The 15,548-nt window shown below is 34.4% G+C and overlaps 1 protein-coding gene across 1 annotated transcript in view; it reads left to right on the top strand.

Annotated features, from left to right (window-relative positions):
- LOC107660158 (pro-neuregulin-2, membrane-bound isoform-like) overlaps positions 1-15,548 on the top strand; it is a 72,224-nt gene that overhangs the window by 17,172 nt on the left and 39,504 nt on the right. The gene's annotated exons all lie outside the window — the stretch shown is intronic.

Raw genomic sequence — 15,548 nt, 5'->3', positions numbered from 1 at the left:
ACACACACACACACACACACACACACACACACATATATATATATATATATATATATATATGCATATTGATGATAATAAAATACAAATAATAAAAGAAATAATGAATAAATATATATTTTTTTAATTATTCTTATTATTTAACACTTTAATTTATATTATAACTATATAACTATATAATTAGGCCAGCCTCTCTCTCCCTCTGACACATAAAAGCAGTCTGTGGTTTCACATATCTTAATGCTGTCTGTTTCTATTTCGCTGTGGGCTTCCTCTGCTGTCATATCCAATCTGTCTAAGGACGTGTATTGTATATGCATTTAACAGTACCTTTGGTTTTAAAGTGAACTCTGCGCTAGTGTGAATCAGAGTCTGTCTGAGATTCGTAGACATCTCATCGTCTGTATCATAAACTCACACCAAACAATGATCAGTGGTTTAGACACGGAAATGGCTTTAATTGTGCATGCTCAGATGACGAAATTCAACCTCCACTACGCTTTAACCCTTTCCTGCAGGATTTAACTTCTAGTGCTTTTTGTGTTTGGAGGAACAGATAGCTACAGATTCGCTCTGACACAAACAGACGGAAAGAGTGAGGGAGAGAGAGACATGCCCTCTTTTGGCTGTCAGTATCATTGTGCACATTCATTCTGGTCTGTTCTCTGTGTGACAGTCTGTCTCTCTCTCACACACACAAGTGTCACAGAGAGATGGCACACACTGCAACCAAGTCACGTATACCCATATGTCGACCATGTGTGTGTGTGTGTGTGCAGTGTTCGAACTATACCGTGGACTTTGGGGGAGCCCACTTGGTTTGTTTTTTTAAACGGGGGCGGGGGCGGGTTTGGGTTCGTCTGCTTGCGCGTGGGGACTTACAAAGATACATAACAGCTACAAGTGTATGCACTACTTGCTTTATGCAAGCACTATATAGGATAAATCACTATACAGGATATACCCTATTATACTTTATCGACACGAATTGATGTGTGTGTGTGTGTGTGTGTGTGTGTGTGTGTGTGTGTGTGATCGACTGGAAGTGAACCACTAAGATCATATGCCAGTCATACATTATAGCCACGGGACAAATTTTGTCCCCAGAAATGAACTAAATCTTTAAAAACAACATCCTCAGTTTGAAAAGTAATAATTTACAATAAGATTCATTAGTTAACATTAGTTAACTACATTAGTTAACATTAACTAAGAATGAACAATACTTCTACAGCATTTATTAATCTTAGTTAATGTTAATTTCAGCATTTGCTAATGCATTCATAAAATCACAAGTTTTGTTTGTTAACATTAGTTAATGCACTGTGAACCAACATGAACAATGAACAACTGTATTTTTATTAACTAACATTAACAAAGATTAATAAAGAATGTAATAAATGTAGTGTTTATTGTTCATTCATGTTAATTAATACATTAACTAATGTTAACAAATGTCACCTTATTGTAAAGTGGTGCCTTTTTTTCTTTATTTTTGCTCTTTTCTTTTCTTTTCTTTTCTTTTCTTTTTTTTCTTTTATGTGAGAGCTTTTATTGTTTTTTATTAGTTTGGCTAAGGTTTGGCCAAGTCAATGGTATTTACATTAGCTTTACATAAATTACAGTATCAGTATTATATAAATAATTAATTATATTATTAAAAATAATAATTAGCTTTAAACAATATAAGTCTGTGGTATGTCTAAATTATTATTAAAATGATTAATTATTACTCTATTACGATATTTAATGGCACATTTAAAGAGAGAGTTCACCGAAAAATGAAAATTTGTCATTTATTCACCCTCATGATGTTCCAAACAAATCACTTTCTTTCTTTATGAAGAATAACAACAATGCACCCCACTGACTTGTATGCACAGACACGTTTCAAAATGTCTCCTTTTCTTTTGTATTCCACATTTGTGTTTGATTTTTGCGTGAACTGTCTCTTTAAGACTTTAAGTTTGGTGAGCTTTACTCTTTCCTAGTCAATTATTATTATTATTATTAGTAGTAGGAGTAGTATATAATCAATTATTATTATTATTATTATTACTATTTTAATATTACATGTACATTTATTGTTTAAATTACTATTCCTACTACACATACAGTACTATTAAAACGTTTGGGGTTCAGAATTTTTTTTTAAAGACATTAATTATTTTATTCAGCAAGGTCACATTAAATTGAATAAAAGTAATATTGGTAATGATTTCTGTTTCAATTAAATGCTGTTCCTTTTGAAAGTTCTATTTGTCAAAGAATCCTAAAAAAAATGTATCACAGTTTCCACAAAATATTAAGTGACACAACAGTTTTCAACATTGATAATAATAAAAAAATATTTCTTAAGCAACAAATCATCATATTAGAATGATTTCTGGAGGATCATGTGACACTGAAGACTGGATTAATGATGCTGAAAATTCAGCTTTGCATCACAGGAATAAATTACATTTTATTAAAAAAGAAAACAATAATTTTAAATTATAATAATATTTGATAATAGAAGTCACAATGAATTGGAAATTGGGTCTTGACCAGTAGGAGACCATCTAACAAGCACCTGTTTTCTTTAGAAAATGTACAAATCTAATTCTGCTTTCTTGTTCTCTTGTTTTCTGTTTATTTTCTCTCTGTAGCGGCTGCCATTCTTTCATAAATGCAGCTGACAGAAAGGCTGTGTTGCAGACTTGACCCTAAACTTCACACACACATCTTCTCTCAGATATTAGCTCTTTACTGCTGTTCTTTCAGGCGTGTCTCAGACAAGCTTTCATGTTACTCTTATCAAGCTCACTGTTCACCCGCTCTTTCTGTTTCCTCTGAGAGAACGAGTGTGTACATCAATTGTGTGTGTGTGTGTGTGTGTGTGTGTGTGTGTGTGTGTGTGTGTGCGTGCGTGCACACTTACATGCACACTTGGGTGAGTTTCACTTCATCCAAAGTATTAGTGTCAGTATGGCCCAGGTCTTTTCTTCCTAGATTGAAGGAAGAAGAGAGAAAGAGGATCTCAGGAGACAGAAACTATTCTGGTGATAGAAAGAGTGGAAATCTAAACATCTCACTGTATCAAATATGTAAACAGATCACACTTGGCTGCTACATCACTGTGTGTTTCTCAAATTTCTAAGATGAAAAACAGTCTGAATAATCACAAATCCTTAATGTGATGCTCGTTTTGTTCAGCGATATTGAATTGCATTTTGATGTGTACCAACTTACCAAGTAGCATTGTTGATGTGCAAAACTTCATCTCTTTTGCTTTGTATGGCATTACAGGGATGTTGTTTGTATTACAGTTTCAATAAACTATTATCTAACATGTAATTAACACAATCATTTTTATAATTCCTTAAAAATTATGATTTTGTTCTGTCTCACCTCAGAGATCTTGATCTTCTGGATCTTGTAGCTTGATTCATGCAAATTTTGCAAGCTTGTTAGTTACCACTGTTACCTGTCACATGTCTAGAGACAATTTTTTAAAAATAATTTAAAACAATTTGTAACTTGACACATTGTCTTAAAATATCAATACGTATTGTGTGAGGTGTGATGCAATGGCCAAAGACATACTTTTTATTGTTGTTATTGTTGTTTTTATTTATTTACTGTTTTTAAAATATCTAAAAATCTGTGAAACAAGATAAATATACTTAAGCATCTTTAATCTGAATGTTCTTTGTTTTACTGGACTGGCAGTTTTATTTGTTTTAAGTATAAACAAGCTTAAAAACAAGTTTGTTTGTTTTTTTTGTGTGTGTGAATATAGAACTTCTGTTCTTTTTATATATATTTCTAAACAGTTTTTATGGATAAATTTAGAGATCAATCCAAAAGTTGCTGTTACTTTAAAGTAATGCACACTGTCAGGACAGGACACTAAACCCCTCACTGAAAAGTTGTATCTTGAAATAACATCCCATTTTAAGCACCATCGCTATCGCTGGACCCATGTTAAAGTTGAAGAAAATATGAAAACATCTAGATAAACTCACTATTTGACCTTTTTGTAGTTTGCATCTTTTGTGGAAGAGAGCGAGAGAGATGGGCAATGAGACACTAATGGAAATTGATAGCTAAATTGCAGAACGTAATGAGGACTGCAGTGGAGATGAGATCACAGATGTGTCTCTGCAAGGCCGTTTAAGGGTTACCGAGGATAGGCCGCTTTTTTAACAGATGTATGAGGGTGACCTCCGCACACTCTCTAGGTTAAAGCAGCACTGCACACCCGCTTTTCCTGCCGCTCTGCCTTTCCTGCCTGTGTGCTTGTTAGGATCAGATGTACTGCCAGATTCACCAACACCTATACTGTAAACCATGTGAGGATCTACAGAGCTTTTAATGGTTTTGTGTTGGTCCCTGCTTGTAAATCCAGTTGCATTGGTAGCTGGTTTGGTATCTGGTAGCTGGTTCCATGTGGTTTTTAAAGGGGTCATGAACTGAGAATCAAAATTCCCTTGATATTTTGATATGCAAGATGTATTATAAAAACATCCTGTAAGTTTCTTTGTTGTTACTCTAAAAACAAGTTATATTGAAGCTTAAACCAAAACGACAGCTTGTGGAATGTGCCACTCTATAAAGTAATAGTGCGGCTAAACTCCGCCTCCGCAGAAGATCAACATCTGCTTCTACATCGCAACCCCGCCCACCGATTCGCACATGTGGTGTAAATAACAAGAGAGACAAATGCAGGTCTACGCAAACGATAAAGATGCTCCAAAGACAAGACGCTGTCCAGTGCCAAGTTGCAGAAAAAATTGTCTTTGCATTGCCTTTCTTCTGATCCCAACATTAGGAAAGTTGGTCCTTTGTTCACTTCATTTTACCGCGGATTCATTTACAAACAAGGCACAATTCGACGCAGGATTTTCAGAAAGATTGAAACTAAAAGACGATGCAAATTAAATACAAATTAAACTCTATTGATAACATAGAATAGTTATTCTACAGTAACGCAGTAATGGAAGTCTACACTCTAAAAAATGCTGGGTTAAATACAACCCAGTGCTGGGTAAAATAGGGACAAACCTAGCAATTGGGTTGTTTTGACCAAGCGGTTGGGTTACTACCCAGAAGGTTGGGTTAAACATTTAACCCAACCGCTGGGTCAAAACAACCCAATTGCTGGGTTTGTCCCTATTTTACCCAGCACTGGGTTGAATTTAACCCAGCATTTTTTAGAGTGTATGGGTTAAATGCAGCATAGGGTTTAAATGTAGAAATGTGACATCTTGCATGAATTATTCAGCAGAAAATGTTTATTATTTAGTCTTTAAAGTTGTGTGGATTGTCAGTTTGAAGTGAGACTAATGTTTTACAGTAAGTGGATTAACTTATGCTTAACTAAGGAGTTTCAACCATTAAAAATTGCTTTAGAGAGTTGTTATTATTCAAAGGTTTGGGGTCAGTACAGTTTTTAAATGTTTGTGAAAAAAGTCTCTTATGCTCACCAAGCCTGTATTTATTTGATCAAAAACAAAGTAAGAACAGTAATATTGTGAAATAAAATGACTTTTCTGTTTTTAAATATATTTTAAAATGTAATTTATTGCTGTGATGCAAAGCTGACATTTCTTATTATTAGCAAGTAAACCACAATAACCTTTGATGAATAGAAAGTTCCAAAGAACAATGTTTGTTTTAATAGATATTATTAGTAACATAATAAATGTCTTTACAGTTACTTTTGATCAATTAAATGTGTCCTTGCTGAATAAAAGTATATATTTCTTTTGAAAAAATCTTACCAAAAACTTATGAACAGTAGCAGGGCCGGAGTGGGAGTCATTTTCAGCCCTGGAGTTTCATGCCTTAGAGCGGCCCAGTTTAGTTCACGACTGACTATAGCTATTACAATAATGTAATTAAAACTTCAGTATATAAGTCTGCAATAGCACACTGTTCACTACAGACTTGTAATTCATTATATTTTTCTACAGCTTTGTTTTTTTATTAGTATAATTTTACTGGCCTTTTCAGCGCCGCCTTTGCACTTTCTATTATACATTTTTTAATCTATTATTTTTTGCTCGCATATCTCCAACAAAATATTTGTAGGCCTACTGCACCATAATGTCTGCCTGGAGTTAAAAAGTTCTCAGAAATAATCACATTTATTTTGCTTAACCTATATTCTAAAAATAATTTTAATGTCATACAAAAAAAAAAGTCATCGGCCTGAGTAAATTGTACCATTATAAAATCGTGACTGCACAAGTAGTGTAGTAATTTAGGAGGTGAAAATACTGTGAAATTACATACATACAAATGGCAAGAAATTTGAAAGCATAACAACTGAACGTCTATGATACGTCTATGCACTTAAATTTTTTTGAACTAAAATGGCTATTATTGCAACCATATAGCCTATGAATTAATCAAAATGCATATTTTTCAATTAAAGAAAACTTGTGGGCTGAGTGTGGGCTGCTTCTGGTGCTTGGATTTCTACTTCAATAAAATTAGGTCCAAGTTTAAGAATGCGCTAGAAGTTAAATCTTTAAAAAATGTATTTTCCTCTCTATTTAACAGCCTTAACTTACAATAGTGAAAGACGTCTCCCCTCAGGTAGATTTCATAGGTAGCTTTCATACGGGACGCTTCTTTGATGCCTTAAATACGGGCATCTATATTTCAACCCCATAGCAGTGCTATGACAGTACCGGCCCTCGCGGCCAAAAAACAGACCAGCCCACCGGGAATTTTCCCGGTGGTCCCGATTAGCCAATCCGGGCCTGCACAGTAGTGCACATTTAGTCTATTTTTGGTTTTACGTCATTTAGAAGTTTTTAAGAAATAACTTTAAAAATGTTTCATTTTAAATGTTTCTTCATGGTGCTGTACATTTGTCCCAAGTTTTTCCTTTTGTTTTTGCAAACTTAACCCGAAATATCTATTAACCACCTAAAGCTGGTACAAGGTTGTTTGTTCATATTTCTTTTATCAAGGTTGAACCAATATAACTATGCACCAACAATTCTTAGCTAGTTAAGCTTATCGTACATGGTCAATGCTTATGCAGCTCAACCTGCTTACCAGCTTCGATTATGGAACCGGTGAGCTTTACCAGCCCAATTTTGTGACTCTGATCCAGATCCATCTAGAGGGCGTTTCGGCTGCTCCTTTCCCTTGAGGGCACAAATACATCTAAATGGACCCTCTAATTATCTCTTATCATCCATGTTCCCTTGTCTACTTATCATACTTTCTCTCTGCAGCTTGGCTCTTTTGTTTCTCGCTCTTTCTCTGTTTGTCTCTCAGTACTCGGTCCTCTCTTGTGAGCTCGTAACTTGTTTCTCTTCTTTCCAACAATCTCCCAACACTCTCCACCCATCAGTAGGTGTATCCCTGCTGAGTGTGATGAGGGGTGGGACTGTCCTACACAGTTATAATGTGGAAACACACACACACACACACGCTTGTGTCCCGTCTTCATAGCTTACTCTTCATAATCCGGTCTCAGCATGAGAGAGATCTGCTACCGCGACTGCAGGAGGATGAGAGAGAGAGAGCAGCAAAGGAGAAAGAGTGACAGGAGAAGGAAAGATGGACCACAGGAGGGAAAAAAGAGGGGTGAGATGTCATGTGCACTGCAAAAAATCATTTTATAAATCAGTAGTTCTGTTTTGATTTACAGTCAACATACCTAAACTTGAGAAGCAATGTAATACTTGTTTTTTTTTTTCATATTTTAAGCATAAATTTTGTTAGATTTATGCTTGAAATAAGACAAAGATGGCAGTGGGGTAAGACGTATACACTTAATTCAAGATTTATTATTTGAAATCTTATTGCGCAGTTTTGCTTCTCCAGTCAATTTATCTTGTTTTAAGAGTTTTTAAATATTTTTACTGGAAAACATTTTTTTGCTCTGTGCAAGTACTGTCATTAAGCTGTGGAGAATGAGTGGAGTGTGTTTGTGTGTGTGAAGGAAAGAGTAAAGATGTGTGATATCTGAGCTCTGGCGTGAAGCTGAAGTGAGAACTGCAAGCCGTCTAAAGCATGTTAAATTTTACCTTGTTTCCAGAGAATTATGGAAACTTTCGATCACAAGCTCTGCATTCGCTGTCACATTCTGCCGTTTCGCACTATAAGATTTGTTCTTAGGGAAAAGTTATCTTTAGAGATTTTTCTTGCAACTTGGATTAATTAAGTTCTGTTTTATATGAAGTAATGTTTGGAAGTTTGGGGTTAATAAGATTTTTTTAAAGGTTTTGAAAGACTTGTGCTCACCAAGGCTGCATTTATTTGATTAAAAATACAGTAAAAACTGAAATATTGTGAAATATTATTACATTTTAAAATAACCATTTTCTATTCTATTCAATGTTAAAATGTAATTTATTCCTGTGATGCAAAGCTGAATTTCCAGCATCAATACTCCAGTCTTCAGTGTCACATGATCCTTCAAAAAATCGTCCTAATGCTGATTTGTTTTGTTGTTGTTTTTTTTTACTTTTTTCTATTTAACTTTTAATGAAGAAAAAGTTCAAAAGAACAGAATTTATTATTTATTTTGTAACATTATTGTAGTATTAGTCATTTTTTATCAATTTAATTCCTGAATAAAAGTATTAATTTCTTTAACTTAAAAAAAAATGCAAAAATGTGCAAATGAAGTAATTGTTGATATACTTAAGGGATAATGTACAGTCAGACGATTATTATGGCAAAATAAAGACGAAAAACATGAACAAAAATTATTGTATTTGCTTACTTGTAGAGGCCATAAAGAGACAAAACAGGATGAGTCGTTGATTATACAGTGTTGTCTTGGACAGCAGTCAATATTCAGAAGTATTTGACCTCTGACTGCGTTTGACCAATCAGAATAACGTTTCTAGAGAGAGATGTCATAAAGAGTGTCATGACATCTCGAAGAAAAAATAGAGCTATAAGAGAACTTATATATTCTTTTTCATGGATGTGTATTGTTTTCTGACTATTTGCATCATATGGACAGGTCAAAAGTTGATGTAGACATCAAAATGCTTCTTTCTCCAGATTATGGACAGAGCTGTTTGTCTTATTGCATTACGTTTCATATTGCAACATCACATAGTGTTTTATTCTTTTTATTTTTTATTTTTTTGCCACATCTGACAATTATGGGAAATTTCATCCATAAATATTTCTCAAACCAGAAACTGTATTTTGCTTTATTTCTTTAAAAGTTATTTATTTTTGTCCCTGTGACAAAGGATTTATTTATCTGTAACTGTTGGCTTTCTATCGAGTGTCCCAGTGCTAGTGCTGTGTTTTATATCACATTTTGTTCATATTGCAACATCAGGTTTGTTTTCAGATTCAGATTTCCTCTCCACTGCTGAACAAGTTTAACAGTCACTGCTTCGCCTCCACAGGTTTGTTTTTAATAAAAATCTGAAGTGTCTTTTCTGGTTTCATTCCAGCTGAGGTCCGTCTGGAAGAGAGATGCAGTTATGTGACGGTTACCAGCAATAGCTTAGAAAAAGTCGGTTAATTGTCCGTTCATGTGTGTGTGTGTGTGTGTGTGTGTGTGTGAAGCTCATGATAAATGCTCTTGCATGCAGGTGTTAATGAGTGTTAATGTTTTTCTGTGCCATGTCATATGAGCGTCTGGGCTTCATTCAGCGTAGTTTCACAGTTTTCTTCTTTATAATGTGTGTGCGTGATGGTGTGTGTGTGTGTGTGTGTGTGTGTGCTTCATTCAGCGTAGTTTCACAGTTTTCTTCTTTATAATGTGTGTGCGTGATGGTGTGTGTGTGTGTGTGTGTGTGTATGTGCTCCACTGGACAAATGTATGTTTGAACCTTGAAGGAGAAAGAGAGAGGGGTGGTCGGTGATAAAACTCCATCAGAAAATGCTGATTTGAGCAAAAGCATTCATGCACAACTGCAACCTTGTGCAGCTTTACACACACACACACACACACACACACACTTCTGTCTTGGGTGATGTCAGATACTCTTACATTAACCTTGTACCAGCCATTTTTCAACCACCACTACCAATGTTTGATTTTCAACTAAAGAAAAAGTTGAGATGTATGACAACAAGGATGTTAAATATTCCATACTGGTCATTGAAAACAGCGTTACACACACACACACACACACACACACACACACACACACTTCTGTCTTGGGTGATGTCAGATACTCTTACATTAACCTTGTACCAGCCATTTTTCAACCACCACTACCAATGTTTGATTTTCAACTAAAGAAAAAGTTGAGATGTATGACAACAAGGATGTTAAATATTCCATACTGGTCATTGAAAATATTGATTGATTGATTGATTGATTGATTGACTAATAACAATCTTTTCTTTATTGGAATCTCTCATTCACTGAAACTTGATAGATATCCAATTTGAAAAAAATGCACTGCAATTTAAATATACTACTGTTCAAAAGACATTAATACTTTTATTCAGCAAGGTTTCGTTAAATTGATCAAAAGTGGCAGTAAAATCTTTTATATTGTTATACAATCTATTTGAAATAAATGTTGTTCTTTTTAGCTTTATATTACTGTAATAAAATAATCATATATATATATATTAACATTGATGATAATCAGAAATGTTTCTTGAGCAGCAAATCAGCATATTAGAATGATTTCTGAAGGATCATGAGACACTGAAGACTGGAGCAATGAGGCTGAAAATTCAGCTTTGCATCACAGGAATAAATTAAATTTTAAAACATATTAACATAGAAAACTGTTCTTCTAAATTGTTATATTATTTCAGAATATTACTGTTTTTACTGTATTTTTGATCAACTAAATGCAGCCTTGGTGAGCATAAGAGACATCTTTCATTACAAAAACTTACCAACCTTATAATTTTCAACAGTATGTTGCAGTTTTATAAATGTTAACTGTGCTTGATATGTGTTTTTAGATCTTGATTATTTGTTCACATGCCTGATAAGAACTTAAACTAGTTTTAAAAGGGACAGACAGCTCTTTTCCCTTAATATTTGCAGAAACCGGTCTGCGACAGTCAGTTTCATCTCATAGGCCTTGTTTCTGTGGAAGAAGGAAGAGAGAGAGGAAACAGGGACGGAAATACTATTTCTAATAAAAGACTTCCAGGACTATCAAAGCGAGTGGAAGGAGCATTGGGCAGAGCAAAGAAAAGACATCTTTCATGTGCGCTGTCACTATTATCAGTGTGTGCGTTTGTGCCTGTGTGTTTATACTTGGATTTACTGATGAAGCTGAAATCAACTCGATGATGAACATGAAACGCCTGCTATTCTTTCGTCCTCTGGACTCCTGTCCCCAATACTTCCACTTTTTGTGTTGCTGATAGTTTAGTGATTTATACAAAAGAAACTCCTGATATACAATGTAACTGTAGTAGATGGGGTTTAAAGGGTAGTGCACATGCTCTGACAAGTTTGAGTCTGGTTGGTCCTTTCAATAAAAAGTGGCAAAAGCGCAAATAAAAATGAGAGAATAACCAGATCTTTTCTGCAGATTTTCGTCAAAAATCAAGCAACAGAAACAGGGTATTCAGTGAGAAAAAAATGTTGGGACATGATTTTTTTTCCATCTGGAATTGATCGTGAAAAGTGTCCTTGTAGGAGGTTGAAAAATAAGTGGACGTGATGATGTCTTCCAAAAACAAACATCGTTTCAGAGGCAGAGCAAGTTTTAATTTTGATGAAGGTTTACAAGTACATCATTTATTTAAAATAATGTGCATCGAATTAAAGCAACATGTATTAGATATTATTTAAATTTAAAGCATTTCATGCAATGTAAAGTACTTATTGTGACATATTGGGATACTCATACTAAATGTTTCGGTATCACCTCAGTGTTATTTTAGTATTTTTTATATACTGTTGTATTTATTATTTGTTTGAATTGAAAGCTTGTATTTTTATATTTTCAGTAAATTTAAAGTAAATGTTTTAGTCATTTTGTTATATTCTTTTGTTATTTTTATTAATTAAAAACAAAAATTCAGTGTGGCCTTAATTTATTTTATTTTTAGTAATTTTAGTACTTCAACAAGCATTTATTTGAGTTAGTTGGCAAGGCACCAGTTCTAGTTAAGTTTGCATCTAATATTTATATTTTATTTTTAAACTTTACTTCCAATTACATAAAATAATTTTAATAGTTTTCGTTAATGTAAAAACACTGTAACAGAGTCCCAGTGTTTCAGTTTTTTTTTTCTTCTTCTGGAAAATCAGTCTTTTTAAGTTTTAAGTCCCTCTATGTTAAGGTGTTGCAACATGTATTAGATATTATTTAAATTTAAAGCATTTCATGCAATGTAAAGTACTTATTGTGACATATTGGGATACTCATACTAAATGTTTCGGTATCACCTCAGTGTTATTTTAGTATTTTTTATATACTGTTGTATTTATTATTTGTTTGAATTGAAAGCTTGTATTTTTATATTTTCAGTAAATTTAAAGTAAATGTTTTAGTCATTTTGTTATATTCTTTTGTTATTTTTATTAATTAAAAACAAAAATTCAGTGTGGCCTTAATTTATTTTATTTTTAGTAATTTTAGTACTTCAACAAGCATTTATTTGAGTTAGTTGGCAAGGCACCAGTTCTAGTTAAGTTTGCATCTAATATTTATATTTTATTTTTAAACTTTACTTCCAATTACATAAAATAATTTTAATAGTTTTCGTTAATGTAAAAACACTGTAACAGAGTCCCAGTGTTTCAGTTTTTTTTTTCTTCTTCTGGAAAATCAGTCTTTTTAAGTTGTCCCTCTATGTTAAGGTGTTTTAATATTGAAAAAATGACCCACATTCTTTAGAATGTGTGTATGTCTTTATCTGTTTTCAAATTTCCGACAGTGGTTTCACTCTCTGGTCAAATGAAGTGATCTGAAGTGGTGGTAGATTCATGGTAAAGTTGCCGAGGCAGCAGATTGGCTGTTATTGATGAGTGAAGCTGATTGGATGGACTCCGAATGAGGTTTTTCACTGTGCTGTTTGTGAGCGGGGAGTTCTGCATTCCACAGTTCCACGTGAGCAGAATTACAACGTGCAAGCATGTGATAAGAAGTGAAATGTGTGTATGAGTGCTTCTGTACATGTGCATTAATTGTATGAGGACTGTGTGTGTGTTTTAGTCAATAGGTGTAAGTGTGTATTAAACATTTGGAGTGTATGTGTCTATGAAAGTGAGTGGGTGTGAGGGAGAGAGAGAGAGAGAGAGAGAGTGTGTGTGTGTGTGTGTGTCAGAAGCATCTGGAGACGAGAAGGTGTGATTTCACTGGATGTGACAGAATGAAGTATTGCAATGAAAAGAGAGAGAGAGAGAAGGAGAAAACCACAGATGGAGCCACTCTCAGTTAAACAGCGAACAATCGGCTATAACATGTTGTGTTCAGTCCAAATCAGTACCTGAAGTCCTTTGTTTCATGAGGATTCCACTTACAGGAATATTATTATTAGATTTTTGGAATTTCACCTCAAAATCAAAGGAAAGAAATGTTAAAACATATTTTGCATAAAGCAATGAAAGCTAATTTTAGGACAATTAAGATTAAAATAAAAATTACATATATTTTTATGAAACTTTACATTTATATTTTATTTAATGTTTTAAATTATATAACTTTAAATAATATATAAGGTATTTATTGTATATTATAATGTATAGTCATGTGAAAAAGTTAGGACACCCTACTGAAATTCATGGTTTTCTGTATCAGGAGATAATAACAAATTATCTGGTCCTTGGAAAGTCTTAAAATTTGGAAATAAACACATGACATATCACACTGTGTCATTATTTGATTAACAAAAATAAAGCCAAGATGGAAAAGCCATGTGTGACAAACTTAGGACACCGTATGATTCAGTTGCCTGTAGATCCACTTTTAGCAGCAATAACTTGAAGTAATCATTTTCTGTATGACTTTATCAGTCTCACATCGTTCTGGAGGAATTTTGATGATTTGCTCTAGTTTTATTGAGGTTTGTGGGCATTTGTTTATGCACAGCTCTCGCCACAGCATTTCAGTCGGGATGAGGTCTGGACTATGACTGGGCTTTTGCAACACCTTGATTCTTTTCTTTTTCAGCTGCTGTTGTGGATTTTCTGGTGTGTTTGGGATCATTGTCCTGTTGCATCACCCAATCTTGGCCAAGCTTTAGCTGTCGGACGGATGGCGTCACATTTGACTCTAGAATACTTTGCTATACAGAGGAGTTCACGGTCGACTCAACGACTGTGAGGTGCCCAGGTCCTGTGGCTACAAAACAAGCCCAAAATCATCAGCCCTCCACCAGCATGTGTGACTAAGGTGTTTGTGCTGATATGCTCCTTAGGTTTTCACAAAACATAAAAAAAAAAAAGAGCAAAAGTATTCATTTTTTTTTTTTTTTTTTTTTTGGGCAAATAAATGCCACCTTGGATGAGCATATACTGTACTTTTTTCAAAAACAAAATCTTGCCGACCCCAAACTTTTGAATGGTAGTATGTACAGTATATATAGTCATGTGAAAAAGTTAGGACACCCTATTGAATTCCATGTTTTTTTGTATCTGGAGATAAAAGATTATCTGGTCCTTGGAAAGTCTTAAAATTTGGAAATAAAGCCTCAGATGAACAATATGACATGACATATCACACCGTGTCATTATTTGATTAACAAAAATAAAGCCAAGATGGAAAAACCATGTGTGACATAGTTACGACACCTTATGATTCAGTTACCTGTAGATCCAGCAATAACTTGAAGTAATCATTTTCTGTATGACTTTATCAGTCTCTCACATCATTCTGGAAGAATTTTGGCCCACTCTTCTTTACAACATTGCTCCAGTTTATATTCAAGTTTATGCACAGCTCTCGCCACAGCGTTTCAGTCAGGATGAGGTCTGGACTTTGACTGAGCTATTGAAACACCTTGATTCTTTACTTTATTCTTTTCTTTTCAGCCCTTCTGTTGTAGATTTGCTGCTGTGCATGGGATCATTGTCCTGTTGCATGATCCAATACTGGCCCAACTTTAGCTGTCGGACGGATGGCCTCACATTTGACTCTAGAATACTTTGGTATACAGAGGAGTTCATGGTCGACTCAGTGACTGTGAGTTGCCCAGGTCCTGTGGCTACAAAACAAGCCCAAAATCATCAGCCCTCCACCAGCATGTGTGACGTCTGGTATGAGGTGTTTGTGCTTATGCTTGTGTTAGGTTTTCACTAAACGTGCTGCTGTGCATTATGGCCAAACATCTCGAAGTCTTATGGTTTGTTCAGATGCAACTTTGCAAACCTAAACTGTGCTGCCATGCTTTTTTAGATAGAAGCTTTGTAAAAAAAAAATCTTAAAGGTAAAAAATAGGCTTTATGTTTGCTATTTCAAATATATTTTTCATAAGTTTCCTTTTGAATTTGGTGTCCTTTTTGTTTGTCAGGGTTTTCACATGAACCTTGAGGTGTAAAATAAAACAAACTCTCTGTAGTAGCAGCATTATTATTGTGTGTGTGTGTGTGTCTGTGTGTGTGTGTGTGTGTGTGTGTGTGTGTGTGTGTGTGTGTGTGTGTGTGT

This window comes from Sinocyclocheilus anshuiensis, unplaced genomic scaffold, assembly GCF_001515605.1.
Source record: "Sinocyclocheilus anshuiensis isolate Anshui unplaced genomic scaffold, SAMN03320099.WGS_v1.1 scaffold888, whole genome shotgun sequence".
Classification (NCBI taxonomy): Eukaryota; Metazoa; Chordata; class Actinopteri; order Cypriniformes; family Cyprinidae; genus Sinocyclocheilus; species Sinocyclocheilus anshuiensis.
This window is presented reverse-complemented; position numbering and strand designations above follow the sequence as displayed.